Below are 19,490 nucleotides of genomic sequence, written 5' to 3'. Positions count from 1 at the left end.
CAAGTTCGAATCAAAGGCTGATGCTTACCTGAAATGTTTTCTTGATGAATGTTATCGATAATAAATCATATCCCTACAAGTAAGCAACCTACTCCCTGCATGTAGGAGGAGCAGTTTTCCATGTATGTTACTTTCTTAGCCATTAGCCAGCTATTCCTCACAGATCTGAGATTTGGGTGTGAAATCTCGGCTGACATGTTTTGGTCCTTTCCACAAGGGAACCATTCCCTGGAAATGGTCTGCATGAGAGAGATCAGGCCATGTCACTAGAATTGCTCAGTTAAGGAGAAACATCAAAACAAAATTTCCATAAAGAAAAAGTGGTATTTAGGGATATTATCAGTAGTTTTCCAACACTGTTTTCTGTGCATTAGGTGTCTGATTCTGACAGAAGATTATCAAGGGAAAATCAATCAATCAATATTAATTGAGCACACATTCTGTGTACAGCACTTTATTAAGCACTTTGGAGTGGACAAAAATAGAGTAGATAATAAACATGACACTTAGACTCAAGAATCTGACATCAAGAAGCTTGTATCCAAGCCTTGTGACTGAGTAAGTTCAGGGCTTCAAAAAGAATTCCATGAGCGAAAAACATTTTCCAAAAAGCCTTTGGCTGATAAGAGACAGAGAAAAAATTCCAAAAATAGGTGGATAGCAGTACAAGGATATCCAAAAAGGATGGGTTTTGATATTTTAATACCTTGGAAGTAAAATTCATCAGTGCAAGCAAAGAGAAACATAAAACTTATTGTTATATCTAGTGGGTACTTAAACACTTAAACCATACCTCCATTTTTGGTATGTGTTGTATAAAGCCATTCAACTGTAATAAGTTCTTGCAAAATCAAAATTCTCCCACTTTGGCCCATCTCTTTCCATGCCGGAGGCATTTCCATGTTCCAGGTGCTTAGGATTGAGGATATGCCATGTGCTGTTATTCTCCACATTTCATCACTCTCCAAAAACATATTAGCTCTTCACTGACACCTCATTCAAGTTCATTTATTCTTGTTTTTTTAAGTAAATATTCAATGAACTTGCTACTGTAACACTGCATTAGTCTTAGGTGTTTTCTTTGCCCTCCTTCCCCTTTTCTTTATGCATCTCAAATTATCTTTCACTGTCTCATCACTAAATCTTATTCACTTAATTACAGCATTTATAGACTGCCTATCTTGATGTAATTTGGAATACTATAGCAAAATGAATTGCCCTCCTGGTATGAGAATTATCTTCTGCTTTAATTCTAGGCAGTCAGAATAGTCTTTACTGCACTGGGTCTCGTCTCCATCTTTTTTATGGTATTTGTTAAGTGCTTACTATGTGACAGGCACTGCACTAAGTGCTGGAATAGATACAAGATAATCGGGTTCGACACAGTCCACGTCCCACATGAGGCTCAGTCTAATCCCCATTTTACAGATGAGGCCCAGAGAAGTTAAGTGACTTGTCCAAGGTCATATAGAAGATGAGTGGGGGAGCCAAGAGTTAGAACGCAGGACCTCCGACTCCTAGGCCCAGACCCTTTCCACTAAGCTCGCTGCTGCTCTTGGAAAACTGTCTTGGAAAAATGTAGTTTTTTTCCCTTAATTCAAAGGCTCTCTGCAAGGTACTACATAAAGGAAAGTCACATAGAGGCCACAAAACGTAAAGAAAATATCTTTGCAATTTTTCCTAACATCCTCAATTAATACTAAGAATTCATAATGCATGGGAAATTGTATATAGATATTTTACCTCCCAACTTCTGTTCAAGTATTGCATAATTCATCCAATTTACCTACACACAGTTATTTAACCTAATGAAACTAATCAATAAGAATTATGAGTTTTGTTTCATGTTTTAAACAGGAATCCAGAATACAAACTCCATTTCTGTTTGGGCTTAGATTTGAATGGCTTTCTAGGTTCAAAACTTTCCCATATTAACATTAGTCTATAACTTTGAGTTGAATGCACCATATATTCAGACACCTAAAAACAGAAACTGAACTCAATAGTGAATAAAAGTCTTTTTCAGTCTTACTCAGGGAGTTTTTTTTTCAAAGTCCTTTGTTTTTGTACAGTAAAACGTACTCAGTGCATTAGTCATGTACAGTATTAAGAAATTGATAATTGTCTTTTATGCTTTTCAAGCCTCATAATTTAGTAAACCTATAATTGAAAAGGTGAATTTCGCAATAGAAAAATATAATACAAGCAGTGTTGCTATGGGAAAGTAAAGAATTTCCTCCTACTTTAGCTTATTAATTTTCAAATAATGCTTTAGGGCTTGTTGTGATAGTTCTTTACAAGGTAGTAAATATATAGCTATCCAGACTGTCTGGGTTGAAAACTAATTACAATTAGAAACTGAAGCACTTATGCTTGTTATTTCTGCAACTCAAACAACTTTAAATACAATCTCCATATTGAAGTCAATGTGCTATGAACCCAGAATAACCTTCCAACCAAATTCAGAATCCTGAAAGTTTGTTTTGTTTCTTTTTTTTCTATTGTTCTCATGTGAGCAACTGGGAATGTTAAAAAATGTTAAAATAAGGTGTGTTGTGTGTTTGTAACAGAGGCAATAACTTAAAAAAACAAAATAACTCAGATGAAGGTATAAATAAATCAATGGTGTTCACTGAGTATTTACTGTGTACAGAGCACTGTACTAAGCATGTAGTAGAGTAAAATATCATAGAGTTAGTAGACGCATTCCCTCCTGACAAGGAACTTGCCACCTAGAAGCTTGGCTCCGGGGATAGAGCATGGGCCTGGGAATCAGAAGGACCTGGGTTCTAATCCTGATTCTGCCACTTTTATGCTGTGTGACCTTGGGCAAGTCACTTAACTTCTCTGTGCCTCAGTTACCTCATCTGTCAAAATGAGATTAAGAGTGTGAGTCCCATGTGGGGCAAGGACTGAGTCCAAACTGATTAACCTGCACCTACCCCAGCACTTAGAGCAGTGCTTGGCACATAGTAAGTGCTTAACCAGTACCACAGTTATTGTTACTATTATTATTATTATTGTTAAAGAAAAGGTTTCATCGAAGGGCAGGGTGTCAGGGACTTGAAACACATTTTCAAACTACTCTCAATGTAAATAAGATTCCCAGCTCCACTACTTGTATAACCTTGGGCAAATCATGTAACTTTTCTGTGCCTGTTTCGTCATTTGTAAAATGGAGAATTTCATCCATATTCTCTCCCGTCCTAAGATGGTAATGTCATGTAGGAACAGGCACTGTGAACATCCTGATGATCTTGTATCGACCCTAGAGCTTAGTACAATGTTGGACATATAGCACCTAACAAATAACATTATTATTATCATTAATATTATTATTCAGTAGTGGTAGTAGTAGTACTTTCCAAGGGCTTAGTGAAGTGCTTTGCACACTGTAAGCGCTTAATAAATGTGATTGAATAAATGAATAATATTAAGATTAATATCAAACATAGAATTTATACTAATTCAGAAAGAATGTGAGAGATTATATGCACTTAAGTCTTATCTTTATTTGTATTTAAGGAAATTTTAGTCTTATTCCTCACATGATTATTTAAATGGATTTTAAATAGTGTCTTTTTCAAATGGTTTCCAGATATAGTTATCGTAATTGCTGCAAAGTTACCAGAGATTATCCAAATACCTTTAATATTTGCTCAAAAATATACATGGGATACATGTCTGTAATGGCAAAAACATAAGAAAATATTTTAAATTACTATCATTTAGATTATTCATAGCATCCTGATGCTATCATTAGTATCGATATCAGTACTAGGCAAAGGGGTGTGGAAAGGTTGTATCAGGAAGGGAAGTTTATGTGCAGGTTGAGAGAGAGGTCAAAAGGAAAGAGACCAGTTTTTGAAAAATTCCTTAGTCTAATTATTTGGAACACTGCCTGTTTTGCTTTTAAAACATAAAAGAAAAGTGCTGATTGACATACCTAGAAGAATATCAAATAGAAATGTAATTGTGTGTGTGTGTGTGTGTGTGTGTGGTGCTTTAGTGTCAAAGAAACATGGAAACAAGATGAACCTCTGCCAAATTAATATTGTAAACTTCTAATTTACACTGTTGGTAAATCAGTGCTATCAATTCAAATAAGATGGCATCTATTAATTTCCAAATATGTTTGTTCCCAGACCTATCGTAGTGCCGTGAATCTGGGTACTCCTCAGTCATCTCCAGACCCACATCTTCCCCAGGGATAACAGAGGTCCTGTCAAAGGCAATGGATGAGCTAAGGATTAATCTACTTCTCTTCTGATGTTTGTCCCTGGATTAGTGAGTGGCACCATTAAGCCAGAACTAAAGCAGAAATGGCTCTCCAGGAAGACTAGAGTTGGCATCTGATGATTCTATAGGCTTCCAAGGAGTGCAACTTTGCCATCTCTTTCCCACCGGTGGGTATTACCATAGTACCACCCACCATGTGGATGCTGAGATGCTATGGTTAGTAATCTGATTTTAAATACTCTGATTAAAGTATTGCCCAGTAAGTCCCACTGCTCTGGGCTAAGAGGGAAGATACCTATTGGGCATCTTCTACTTGCTTCTGGCAAGGATGCAATAGATCAAGGGTAAAACCTTGATGATTTGCACATATGCAATGAATTGTTTATTATGTTGCCATAATGGTGGAAGACTGCAGAGTGCTGCTGCTCCAGCCTGTACCAGTGGTGGAGATTCTACCAATATGGGTCTGAACCATGGAATGGTATAGCACCCGACTCCACCTCTAATCTCTGCCCTAGTTGCCTCTGAAAAATAGTGGGAAAAAGTAGAACAGGGGAGGGAATGAAGAAAAAGGGGGAAAAATGAGGAAAGGAGAGTTAGTATAGGAGATGAAAAGGATGAGAGAGAGGAAGAAAAGCAAAGTGAGAATAAGGAGATGAAGGTGAAGGAGAAGGAAGTAGATAATTGAGAAGAGGGAAAGAAAGGATGAAGAAAAGGTATGAGAGGAAATAATAGGGGAGGAGAATGTCAAGGGTGAAAGCAGCTTGGTCTAGTGGAAAGAGCACTGGCCTGAATATCAGAGAACCTGGGTTCTAATTCCTGTTTCACCATGTGCCTGCTGCTTGACCTTGAACAAACCATGTCTTAGTAAGAAGCTGCATGGCCTGGTGGATAGAGCATGGGCCTGGGAGTGAGAAGGACCTAGGTTCTGACACCTTGTCTGCCTCTTGCCTGCTGTGTGACCTTGGGCAAGTCAATATGTCTTCTCCATTCTATTTAGACTGTGAGTTGCACATGGGATAAGGCCTGTGTTCAACCTGGTTGTCATTTATCTACCCCAACACTTAGTTGAGTGCTTGGTGCATAGTAACTGCTTAACAAAGACTATTATAATTATTATTATAATTATTATTATCAATCATTAATTAAAGGAACGGGCAGAATGAGAAAATTCCTAATGATCTACATGTCCTTTTTGTGTGGAGGTAATCTTCAAAAGAACATTCATCAGCAAATGGCAGTGTCTGAATTCTCAAAGATGTTTTGGTGATACATAGCTGATAGACTTGGAAACTTTTCCACTGTATCAGAAGCATACTGTGACACTAGTTTCCATATTCCATATTCCATCCGGAGTAATAAAGTCATAAAGGAAAGAGAACTGTATAAACCATTCATCTCTTGGTGAGGCATATGTGTAAAATACATATGTGTAAAATACATGTAGAGAAGCAGCGTGGCTCTGTGGAAAGAGCATGGGCTTGGGAGCCAGAGGACATGGGTTCGAATCCCAGCTCTGCCACTTGTCAGCTGTGTGACTGTGGGCAAGTCACTTCACTTCTCTGGGCCTCAGTTACCTCATCTGTAAAATGGGGATTAAGACTGTGAGCTTCATATGGGACAACCTGATGACCCTGTATCTCCCCCAGCGCTTAGAACAGTTTTCTGCACATAGTAAGCGCTTAACAAATACCAACATTTCAGTTGATAATCAATCAATGGTATTATTGGAATGCTAGGTGCACAGCACTCTACACCGGGATTTGGAGACTACAATCCAACAGAATTATCAGTCCCATTCCCTACCCATAACCTAGTTATTTCTCAGAGTCAGCCGGATAGAAGTATTGGTAAGAGTAACAGCATTTATTAAGCACTAAATGTGTGGAGAATACTGTAGTAAGTATGGGAGAGAATACACGATGGGCAGTTTGGAAGCCTGTCCTGAGTCATCATCCATAGTTGACCTCCATGGAGAGGGCAGCAGGGACATTCTGCCCAGGATCAAGGAAAGTCCTGTCTCTTTCTTTGCTGGTACCATCCCCTTGTCACAAGATTAGGTGATTTTGTAATTTGAACTATGAAGATGACCAATCAACTGCTCATTTAATGGATCATTCTGAAGGATTTCACCTGATTGGTGGGTCACAGTACAAAATCCACCAAAACATCAGGGGACCCATAACCTCAGAGGTTATCATTCTTCTTGCAGAGCCGGGGCCTTCGCCCGTGTCTCTGGATTCCCAGATCCATGCTCATTTTCTCTGGACCCATAATGGAGATGTGGTGAATTTCATAAGCACTGCTTTAAAAAGGAATGGATACTATTGCTTTTTTCTTATGTGCTTAGCCTTAATTCTAGGCTATGAAGATTCTTGAACTTTGGCTATAATTTCTACTCTCATTTTTTAACCTATTTAATTGAAAGTTAGCTAAGAGATTTACAGCAATGAAACTGTTTTGCCTTTTTTTCTACATGAGCAGAGCAGTCAACAACCTATGTATCTCTGTTAAGTCAGTTTCTTTTTATGAAACTGAGATGGAAACTAGCACATCCAGTATATATGGTATGTGCTACTTTCCATCTCTGTTTCATAAAAATAATTAGTATAGGCCAAGTAAGGGTACTGCAGGTTTTATAGTTAGGTAAATATATAACACTGCTCTTAAGATTCAAGTATAGTTCTCATACTCTATGGATTATGAAATACAATTTATCTTGTATTGGAAATTCATAACATACTTTCTTTAGCTATTAGGCTGCAAAATGAGGTCATATAATGTGAAATGGATTTTTTTATAATCAAGGAGTTGAATGCCTGTTCTATATATACTTACTAGTTTGTTTCTTTAGAGTCAATTATACTCTGTAGTTCTTGTGTAAAAACACATGTTTTAAATCTTTACAGGTGCCTGAGTACTTACTATTGTGTAAAATAGGTTAGGTAAAAGTCATTCCTGACTTAACCATCCCAAATTTGCCTCTCTGGTGTAGGCTTTACTCCTGCTTTTCTCACTTCTAAAAAGTACATTAGTAGCTAAACCTACACAAAGCTCACTGTTATTGCCCATCCACCATGTCTGAATAGTTTACATCTACTCCAGCATTTGTCTCAGGGCATGGCAAATAGTAAATACTCAATAAAGAGCATAAGGAAATAGGTCTTTGTATCTATAATAACATTGCCACAACTTAACTTTCTTGAGGAAGGAGATGTGATTTCTCCACTCATGATCATCTGCAGCTATTTGAAATTGCAAATTTAAAGATATCGATGTCCTCATATAATATAAATTTAGTAGTAAAATATTTATCTATACATTTTATGATTTGTGCACTGATTTCATTCTGATATATTTGCACTTCTTCCAACCCTGAGCTTGTTCTTTTCCCAATCAAAAGTATTTATTGAGCACTTACTGTGGACGGAATACTGCAGCGTGGCTCAGTGGAAAGAGCACGGGCTTTGGAGTCAGGGCTCATGAGTTCGAATCCCAGCTCTGCCACTTGTCGGCTGTGTGACTGTGGGCAAGTCACTTAACTTCTCTGTGCCTCAGTTCCCTCAACTGTAAAATGGGGATTAAGACTGTGAGCCCCACGTGGGACAACCCGATTCCCCTATGTCTACCCCAGTGCTTAGAACGGTGCTCGGCACATAGTAAGCGCTTAACAAATACCAACATTATTATTATTATTATTATTATTATTATTATTATTATTATTACTGTACTAAGCACTTGGGAGAGTTCAATACAACAGAATTTGCAGACATGATTTCCTGACCATAACGAGCTTACACTCACCAGCATGGCTTTCAGTGGCATATACGGTATGCAGTGAAGTATGAGGTGAAGTATCAGTGGCTCACAGTGGCAAATAAGGAGCTGGCAGCATGACTTAGAACCTGCCAAAAAGGGCTACCATTTGGATATTCCAAGATAGCAATGGTATCAATTGCAAATCATATCAAGATTGCATATAAACCAAGTCTCCTGCATCCCTGCTCTCCCTGACATTGCACACTTTCATATTTCCACTGGAGCTCCACACCTAAAACACCACACTCTTCTTTCTCATTCATTCATTCATTCATTCATTCATTCATTCATTCGTATTATTGAGCGCTTACTGTATGCAGAGCACTGTACTAAGTGCTTGTAAAGTACAATTCAGTAACAAAGAGAGACAATCCCTGCCCACAATGGGCTCACAGTCCAGAAGGGGGGAGACAGACATCAAAACACATAAACAGGCATCAGTAGCATTGATATAAATAAATAGAATTATAGATATTTATACATCAAAACAAGTAAACAGGCATTAATATTAATAAATAGAATTAAAGATATGTACATATATACATAAGTGCTGTGGGGCAGGGTGCAGGGATAGAGCAGAGGGAGCACTGGGATAATTACAAGACAGAAAGACGCAGCCCCTGTCCACATGGGGCTCACAGTCTATGTAAGAGGAAGAATAGATATTGAATCCCCATTTTACAGGTGATTAAATTTTAAGGATGCACAACAGGCAAGTGGTGGAACAGAATTAGAACCTAGGTCCTCTGATTCTGAGACCCGGGCTCTTCCCACAGGCCCACACTGTTTTCTGACTTCTTTCTTTGGGTAGGACCCTGACAATATTTGGAAGGATTAGCAGGGCTCACTGGTCTATGACCATATAGGAATCCCAAATAAGGGCCCAAAGACATAAGGGTCAGTCACTGAAGCTCTATTACTCAAGTCCTTTGTGCTTTCATGTCATAATTTCTTATCCTGGTCTTGCAAGAGTAGCATCGTACCCAGATCCCATCAGTCCCTCACTCCTACCACTAAAGCCAGTGAGTAAAAAAAAAAAAAGAAGAAACTTTAGTTATCAGAGTAGCTCCTCCTCTAGACTGTACGTACCTTGTGGGTAGGAAGAATTCTACCATGTTACTCCCAAGTCCTCAGTAGAGTGCTCTGCACACATAATACCCCCAGTAAATAAGATTGATTGATTTATCAATAGGTCATTCAGATACCCCACACTCACCCAGTACCTTATAAGAACTGCTCTACCTAGTTAAGTATGAACAGATTTATATTTTACTCTCCCAATAATTTACTAAAGTGGTCTACACACAGTAAGTGCTCAGTTCCCTGCAGTATCCTCAGAGATCTCCTCCCTCCTCGCAAGTGCCACCCCCTCCACCTTCGCCTCGGACCCCATTCCCTCTCACCTTATTAAAACCATCGCCCCTGCCCTCCTCCCTTCCTTAACTTCTATTTTTAACCACTCAATCTCCAATGGCTCCTTCCCCGCTGCCTTCAAACATGCCCACGTCTCCCCCATCCTAAAAAAACCCGCTCTTGACCCCACTTCCCCCTCCAGTTATCGCCCTATCTCCCTACTACCCTTCCTTTCCAAAATCCTAGAACAAGTCGTCTACAATCGATGCTTAGAATTCCTTAACTCCCATTCTCTCCTAGACCCCCTCCAATCTGGCTTCCGTCCCCTCCACTCTACCGAGACTGCTCTCTCTAAGGTCACCCATGACCTCCTTCTTGCCAAATCCAATGGCTCCTACTCCATTCTAATCCTCCTTGACCTCTCTGCTGCCTTTGACACTGTCGACCATCCCCTCCTCCTCCATACCTTATCTCACCTTGGCTTCACGGACTCTGTCCTCTCCTGGTTATCCTCTTATCTCTCTGGCCGGTCATTCTCGGTCTCCTTCGCTGGCGCCTCCTCCCCCTCCCATCCTTTAACTGTTGGAGTTCCTCAAGGGTCAGTTCTTGGCCCTCTTCTGTTCTCCATTTACACTCACTCCCTCGGTGAACTCATTCGCTCTCACGGCTTTGACTAACATCTCTACGCAGATGACACGCAGATCTACATCTCTGCCCCTGTCCTCTCCCCGTCCCTTCAGGCTCGCATCTCCTCCTGCCTCCGGGACGTTTCCACCTGGATGTCGGCCCGCCACCTAAAACTCAACATGAGCAAGACTGAGCTCCTCATCTTCCCTCCCAAACCCGGTCCTCTCCCGGACTTCTCTATCACCGTGGATGGCACGACCATCCTTCCCGTCTCTCAGGCCCGCAATCTCGGTGTCATCCTTGACTCGTCTCTCTCATTCACCCCACACATCCTATCTGTTACCAAGACCTGCCGGTTTCACCTCTACAATATCGCCAAGATCCGCCCTTTCCTCTCCACCCAAACGGCTACCTTACTGCTACAGGCTCTCGTTATATCCTGGCTAGACTACTGTGTCAGCCTTCTCTTTTATCTCCCTTCCTCCTCTCTCGCCCCGCTCCAGTCTATTCTTCACTCCGCTGCCCGGCTCATCTTCCTGCAGAAACCATCTGGGCACGTCACTCCCCTTCTTAAACAACTCCAGTGGTTGCCTATCAACCTCCACTCCAAACAAAAACTCCTCACTCTAGGCTTCAAGGCTCTACATCACCTTGCCCCTTCCTACCTCTCCTCCCTTCTCTCTTTCTACCACCCACCCCGCACACTCCGCTCCTCTGCCGCCCACCTCCTCACCGTCCCTCGGTCTCGCCTATCCCGCCTTCGACCCCTGGGTCACGTCCTCCCGCGGTCCTGGAACGCCCTCCCTCCTCACCTCCGCCAAACTGATTCTCTTCCCCTCTTCAAAACCCTACTTAAAACTCACCTCCTCCAAGAGGCCTTCCCAGACTGAGCTCCTCTTCTCCCTCTACTCCCTCTGCCACCCCCCCTTTACCTCTCCGCAGCTAAACCCTCTTTTTCCCCTTTTCCCTCTGCTCCTCCACCTCTCCCTTCCCATCCCCACAACACTGTACTCGTCCGCTCAACTGTATATATTTCCATTACCCTATTTATTTTGTTAATGAATTGTACATTGCCTTGATTCTATTTAGTTGCCATTGTTTTCACGAGATGTTCTTCCCCTTGACTCTATTTATTGCCATTGTTCTTGTCTGTCGGTCTCCCCCGATTAGACTGTAAGCCCGTCAAACGATAGGGACTGTCTCTATCTGTTGCCGACTTGTTCATCCCAAGCGCTTAGTACAGTGCTCTGCACATAGTAAGCGCTCAATAAATACTATTGAATGAATGAATAAATGCAATTGACTGACTGGCAGTTATCAATTTTATAATCCTTGAATTGCGAATCCCCTGTGAGAGAGAAACTTCATCCGATCTGATCTGATTATTTTGTATCTACTCCAGTGCTTAGTACAGTGCTTGGCATACAGTATGTGCTGATATTATTATTGTTATTGTTAACATTAGTATTATTATTATTATTATTTGGTTCATTGAAGTCAGTACTAAATGTGGTGCGGTCAACAAGGTGAGTATGAGGGTAGGATTGTTAAAAGATATTTTTAAATTCCCCAAGTAATAACCATCATGTAGGAATTTTGTTTTCCACGTTACTCCCCTTCTGCAAAAGCCATCTACAAATATCTGTTTACAGGAGCTAAAATGAATATGGACCAAACCCAACCTCCAAAAACATCTTTCATTTTCTTACATACTGCTCTATAAATATGACTTAATATGTCCATGTCCAATAATTTAGATAAATCAATCAATCAATGGTATTTATTGAGCACTTACTGTGTGTAGAGCAATATGCAAGCTCTTGGAAGAATACAATGCAGCAGAATTGTAGATACATTCCCTGCCCTCAATGAATTTAAAGGCTAGAGAGGAAGACAGACATTATTAAAGAAATAATTTGCAATGTATAATGCATAGATATGTACATAAATGCTATGGGGCAGGGGGTGGTGTGAACAGTAAATGTCCAAAGGTCACAGATCCCAAGTTCATTTATAATGCAGAATGAAGAGGGAGCAGGGAAAAAAGCAGAACTTAATAGGGGAAGGCCTCTTGAAAGATATGTGACCTTAATAAGTCTTTGAAGATGAGGAGAATGGTGATCTGGCATATATGAAGAGGGAGGAGTTTTAAGTCAGAGGTAGGGCATGGGAAGGGGATCAGCAGCAAGATAGAGAAAATTGGGGCACTGTGAGTGAGCAAGTACTAGAGGAGAGAAATGTGCAGATCAGGTTATAGTAGGAGATAGGTGAGATAAGGTTGTAGAGCAAGCTGATTGAGTGCTTTAAAATTGATGGTCTGCCAACATTTTTATATTTTCTTCTCCTAAGTGCTTAGTACAGTGCCCTGCACACAGTAAGCACTCAGTAAGTACCACTGATTGATTAACAGAACTGAAATTACTGGTCATCCTTACATTAGATCAGACATTTAGTAGAATTGGAGGAAATGAAAGACATTTTTGGAGGTTGGTTCAGTCCACATACATTTTAGCTCCTAAACTGTTATTTGGAGATGGATTTGGCAGAAGGGGAGAAATGTGGAAATGTACTACTCTTGCAAGACCAAGAGGGAGTGCCAGGCCAGAGGGACGACATGGGACAGGGAATGGTAATGATATAGACAAGATCAGGGCAAAGTGGATGAGCTGATGCTCGTGGAAAGAAGTGTGCAAGCTGAGCTGTAATAGGAGATCAGTGAAGTTAAGATAGGAGAGGGCAAGCTGACTGAGTACTTTAAAACTGATGGCCAGGAGTTTCTGTTTGATGAAAGGTGGATCATGCACTGGAAGTTCTCTTGAAGGGTGGAGAGACATAGACTGAACTTTTTTAGAAAAATGATTCAGCGGCAGAGTGAGGTGTGGATTGGAGTGGAGAGAGATGTAACACGGGGAGATAAGTGAAGAAACAGATGCAGTAGTCCAAGTGGAATAAGATAAGTGCTTCGATCAGTATAATAGCAGTTGGAATGAAGAGGAAAAGGAAGATTTTAGCGATGATGTGAAGGTAGAACCAACAGGATTCGGCAATAGATTGAATATGTGGTTTGAAAGAGAGAGATGAGTTGATGACTATCCACCAATGTTATAAGGTGGTGGATAGAGAAGATATTCTCTAGTGGTTTTACCTACAATGATGGAGAAGATGGGGGAGAACAGGTTTTGGGTGAGAAGATAGAGTTCTGTTTCCAAATTGTTTGAAAAATAATCATATAGTACTTGAACTAGATAACTTCTAGTTAAACTCATTTGTTGGTACCAAGTGGATAGTGAGGCTAACAATGAAGTTTAATTCATGATTGTAAAATGCTTCAGAAACCTAGGATATAAGGTGTTTTGCAATATTATTCTTACTGCACTGTAGGGACAGTGGTAATCTAACAGTATTTGAATATCACATTGCCAAGCTAATACCCTGGTATTATGAGATAACTTAGATGTTTATATTTTCACCTCTTAAAGAAAAAAATTACCGGCTATTTATATTTCATTATCTGGGTTGATGTCTCCTCAGTTATAACTGCTTTGTCATACAACATTATTGTGTGGGTAATCCTGAATTTCAAGTAAAACATGTAAGAAATAAGTAATCACCCAAGATGCAATGCAGGATGTCAGCAGTAACAATGGCATTAATACTATTATTATCATTATAAAGAAACAGTAATGATTCATTTAGAATTATGAATAGGTAGATATCAATCTGGTGCATAAATGCCATATAAGCTATTGCTAACAATCAAAAGTGATATTTATTGAGTGCTTACCTTGTGCAGTGTACTGTACCAAGCACTTCGGAGAGTACGGTATATAGGATTGGTAAACTTGTTGCCTGTCCAAAGTACAGAAAAGTTCATAAAAACATAAAGGAGTACTGATTATTGAAGATGAACTTCATAATAACTTCATTATTGAAGATGAACATAGAGTCCCCAGAGTACAGGTAGAATGATTACCTTTAGTGAATTACAAGGAGTTTTTTAGCTTTGCCTTCAGTTGCTGCTATTCAGGGGAAAAGGTGATTGTCATGAAAATCAAAAAGTGTGCTGAGATGAGCTGAATGACATCTGTCATTTATCTCTTGAAACTTTTACACAAGGGAGAAGCAGTGTGGTAAGGTAGGAGACTCTAATAGATTAAACCTGGGAATCATGAGGCCAGGGTTCTAATCTTGATCTAATCTAATCCTGGAGTGTGTCACTGGGCAAGTCACTGACTTTCTCTGTGACTCAGTTATGTCATTTGTAAAATGGGGATTAACACTGGGAGATCCAGGTTGGGACATAGACTGTGTCTACCACTATTAATTTGTATCTACCACAGTGCTGATCCCTACCAAGGTCACACCTATAGAGTTTCCAGTACTCTACCAATCTCGGCTATGGGAGGGAAAGTCAAGCAGAGACACACCCATTCCATTCCTAGCTTGAGCAGTGCTTTAACAAGTGGAAAGCAATCTGGTACAAGTCAAAATTCACCTGTGCTGGGGGAGGTTTGAGGGTGGAGACTCAAGTTGACTGCACAGAAGGAGGCAGTGGTAAACCATTTCTGTATTTTTACCAAGAACACTCTATGGATACACTACCAGAACAATGGCAGATGGAGAGTAGGGTGTTCTGGGAGAGACATGTCCCTGGTGTCGCTAAGGGTTGCAATTGACTTGGAAGGACAAGACCACAGTGCTGAAGTATGTGCCTGGCATATTATAAGTGCTTAACAAATATCATAAGAAAAAGGGAAACTGAAAAGCTTACTGAGATCCGAGTTTGTAGTTTTACTTTAAGGCACTCAGTCAGCTCTGTCCTTCTATTTAACCTTGCTGATCTCATATTACAACCCAAATTGTGCATTTTGTTGCTCTAATCCTACTATCCTACTTATTGGACCTCAATCTCCTCTCTTAGCCACTGAGTCCTTGGCCATGTCTTCCCTCTGACCTGGAATCCTATTTCTTTTCATAGGTGGTATATCTCACTCAATCATTCGATATTTATTTTCTGAGTGCTTTTTGTTTGCAGAGCACTATATTAAATACTTAGGGGAGAGTACAGTATTAGAGTTGATAGACACATTCCCAGTCCCTAGAGAACTTACAGTCTAAAGGGAGCATATATACCCCACCTTCAAAGTCCTTCCTTCTGTGTCTCCTATGCATGTGAATCTGTACCCCTTAAGCCCTTTGATAGTAAACCCACTCCTCTTTTGTACATATCCTCATATTCTGTCATTTCTACTACCTGTAATTTACTGGAATGTCTGTTTCCCCCAACTATATTGTAGGCTCCTTGAAAGTAGGAATTATATTTATCAAGTCTATTGAATTGTCTTTCTCAAGTCCTTAGTAATAGTGTTCTGAAATCAGTCAACGATCAATCAGTGATATATATTGAGAGGCGATTGTGTACGGAGCACTGTACTAAGTGTTGGGGAGAATACAATAAAAAATAGTCAGTAGAAATGTTCCCTGCCCACAAAAAGCTTACATCCAGAGGGAAAACATATTATTAATATGAATAAAATAATTATGGCTCTGTACATCAGTGCTGTGAGACTGAGGGTGGAACAAATACTAATGCCCTAAGTCACAGATCCAATTTCTTAGATGACACAGACAAGAGAGGAAGCCAGAGAAAAGAGGGCTTAATTAGGGAAGGCTGTTTTGAGGAAATATGACCTTAATAAGGCTTTGAACATGGCGATAGTAATTGTCTGAGGTATGTAGATGAAGGGGGAGTTCCAGGCCAGAAGAATGTGGGAAAGGGGTCATCATTGAGATTGAAGAGATTGGGACAGTGATGAAGCTGATGCACACAATAAGTGCTCAATAAATACCACTGATTTGGCTTGGCCTGATACATAGCAGTGCAAAACCCATCCCGCAGCATCATAATTCCATGTGCTTTTTTTAAAAATTATTGCTTTGATTTCATTTTGTTATAAAAATAAAATAGAATGAATGATTCATTTAGGGTTTGACACTATTCTTCATCAATTTGCACATTCATAATAATTTGCTTGAGTGCAGAGGCAAAAATACTGTACTTATTATTTTTTCCCCATTTCCATCACCAATTGTGCCATTCTCATGTTCTTAATCTAGTTATAATAATTATGTACTAAAGGTAGCTAAATAGCTTGGCCCCAACTCCAAGGGGCCAAGGGTAGTCTCACCCAGATGGGGATACTCACCAAGAAGTGGGTGAAGCTAATAGTTTAGTCTCCACAGTTTTTTGGCCGGGGGGACAGCATGAGCTCCACATTGACTTCATATTTTGCCCATTCCAACAGGTTGAGGTAATTCCATCAGATTGAGGTAGTTCTTACTCACTGGCCTTCAGGACTAGACCAGGGGCTTCTCTTCTCTGGAACCAGAGCCTCCTGAAGACAAGAAATCTACCCTCTTCACTCCAGGCAACCTGGGGAATACTCTAGAGTAGACAGGAGTCAGAGATCCTGAGAGGATGTGAATCCTATGGGGTCTGGACAATCTCCAGGCTTTCTATCCTGGAATCTAGAACCACCACCATTCTGTTGCCTATGCTGCTGTTCCAACAACTGCAGCGCCAACTCCACTGTGGCCTAGATGATGGCTGAAGTAGCAGCAGATGCAGTTGTGGGCATGTTTTGTCCTTGTAGGGTGGAGTTACAACCCCTGCCTTATTCTCAGAGAAACTACCCAGATATCTGTATAGACCAGGTGGTGATATTGACAGATTGTTCAGACCCAAGGAGTTCTGGACTGGTCATGAAAGGAACTTCTGATCTAGTCACCAAACTCGATGAAGATGAGAGAAACAGTGTTGGGAGCATCACTGACTGGGTCTTAGAAGTCTGAGGACTTTTATCTTCCTCTCTTCTCTGTCTTCTATTTCTTTTCTGCTCCTTTTCCCCTTGCTTCCCTTTCCCACTTCTTTTCATTTCTCTCTATGCTCCCTATTCTTTCCTTTTCTACTTTTTCTTATTCAGCCACTCAGTCACCCAACATAAAATGTTCCATCACTCAATGCCACTTCCTTGATTGACAAACCTCTAATGCTCTATCCACAAGGAGCTCTCCATTCCCCTCTTTGCGAAGCGAAAAGTTGGCTCCCCTGATCAAAGGTCACTTAGTGCATCTTTTCTTCTTTAGATAGTATCACTTATTAATAAATACAACTCAAAAATGTATTCCACGGTCCTTTCCTAGGACCTGTCTTGGTTACACATTTTGGAGTCTCACACCCATATAATCCCAAAGTCCTTCTTTAAGTTTTCTAAAATTGTTTTAATCAAGCCCATTCCATTTTGTCATAACCTCAAAAGCAACTCAAAATCTTTTCACTGGACTCCATATTAAAGTACTAGAAAAATTGTAAGATGGCCCTCTGTCTTCTCCTCTATAGGAAAGTAAGAATATTACCACAAGAAAACTAGTTGTATGCCAGAAAAAGGATAATATCTCTGCTCTAATAGCCCCTGTCTATGGGAAAGTAAGTTAGAGGGAGACACTGCCTGGGGCCCTGGACTTTAAAATTCAAGTGAGATCACAATGAGAGTAGTAAGAGAAACCTGATGAAAAAGTCTGTGAGAAGTCCTTTCATCAGGTAGTTCAAAGGACCCTACCCATGTATATATACCAGTAGGTTTGGAAAAGAAGGGGTTGAGCCCTACAACATGTGGATTAATTACTATGTTAAGATGAATATCTGGGTGAGTCAGTAAGAGAGTTAGAATCAAGGATAGAATTAAACATTTCTGGCTGAAGTTCTTTCCTGTTTGACAGAAATCAACCACCATATTATAGCTTGAAAATATAGCTAGGGACCTTCATCCCAGAAAAATCACCACAAATACCATCCATCTAAATTAAGGGAAACCAAATCCAAGAAATAAATAAGGAATATTGTGATTTAAATTTTTACTTAATATGCACAACCTGAAATAAAATATCCTGAGATGTTGGAAACAGAAATTCACTTGATGAAGGAGATTTACTCTGCTTTGCTGAACTCAAACTCACCTCTTTGGCTTCTGTCCAAATTCTTTACTTAACAATTTGTCATGGTGTGTTGTTGGAGGCAGAATTGTTTGGATGTTAGATGATAAAAATTTCATCTTCTCCAAAGAATGTGTCAGTTTGATAAGCTGCTGAAATGTCTGATGCAAAAGAGAACAGAACAGTCACAGACAGGTTGGCATCATATTAGTATTTTGCCATCCAGACTGATATAATAGTGTCCCGGTTCCTCGATCTTGAATGTACTGGCAGAATCCATTGAGTGCTGAGTTGTAAAATGACCCAACTTTAGTAGGTCATTCTACCAATGTTCCAGACAAATTAGGAGACTACCTGCCTGAGCTGTCTGCCAGAATCACTGATACCTGTGTGTCCTATAAAAATGTACTATGTGAACAAATACATTATTAGATTATTTGAAGTAACATTCCAGAGCCATTTGAAGGCACTGTTGAAAGCAAAATCTATCTTCTCCCAGGAATCTGGAAATCCTTAGTCCACACTTGCCTTTCATTTCATGGCACTTCCAGAATTTTCACCAGGGGTAAGTGGTGTCCTAGGGATAAGGATATCTTGGGGAGGAGAAGTGGTGTTGCTGATTATTCGGGCCCAGGGATTCCCAGAAGTGGTGACCTTAATGGGAGCAACTTATCAGAAATGGACTTCGGGCATCTGACTATTTTGCTGATTGGCTAAAATGTCTCTGTTATTTTAGACCAAATCCAAACTGTACAATGTGAAGTGGGAAAGATAGGAATTGAGTAATTTACAAAATAAAACCTCTCAAATGGATTAATCAAAAACCTCATCCAAGGAGCCTGGGCTTGTTAGACTATTAAGTTATGTAGAAGGCTCTGTGGAGCAGGTTTGAGGAGATAGAAAGGCCAGGATGGGGGAGGGGCGATACCTCTTGGAAGAAGACAACACTGAACAAATGCCCCACAACCAGCCTTTTCCAATATCACCAATTTCCCCTCCTGAGATTTTTGAGAGATGGTAAAAGCTCTTTAACTGCAGATGTAGCCCAGAGTCATGGATGATATTCAGTGTAATCCTGGTTAGAGGGAGATGGGTTGTTTGGAAGAGTAACATAAAAATTGTCCTCATACTACTTAACCTAATGTCCTGGAATACCTCATCTAAATCTCATTCTTTTTACCTCACTCATTCCTAACTTTCTTCTACTTATCCATTTTGAATTCTAGCTTGTGATTTTCCCCAAAACCTTATTGAACCTGCTGCTATTTTTTGTTATACTCTGTTAACAAATTCCTTTGGTAAAAAATACCACATTCTTACCACTTCTATGTATGATATAACCTGTGAGGGTGGATATCAAGAAGAGAAACCATCCCATCCTCTCAGGATCACATCTGGAGGGTTTCCAGTACTCTAGCAGTTTAGGTACAGGAGGGAGAGTCACAAAGAGGCTTACCCCT

The sequence above is a fragment of the Ornithorhynchus anatinus genome, chromosome 2, assembly GCF_004115215.2.
Source record: "Ornithorhynchus anatinus isolate Pmale09 chromosome 2, mOrnAna1.pri.v4, whole genome shotgun sequence".
In the NCBI taxonomy this organism is placed as follows: domain Eukaryota; kingdom Metazoa; phylum Chordata; class Mammalia; order Monotremata; family Ornithorhynchidae; genus Ornithorhynchus; species Ornithorhynchus anatinus.
The sequence above is the reverse complement of the archived record's forward strand: the minus strand, read 5'-3'. Positions refer to the sequence as shown.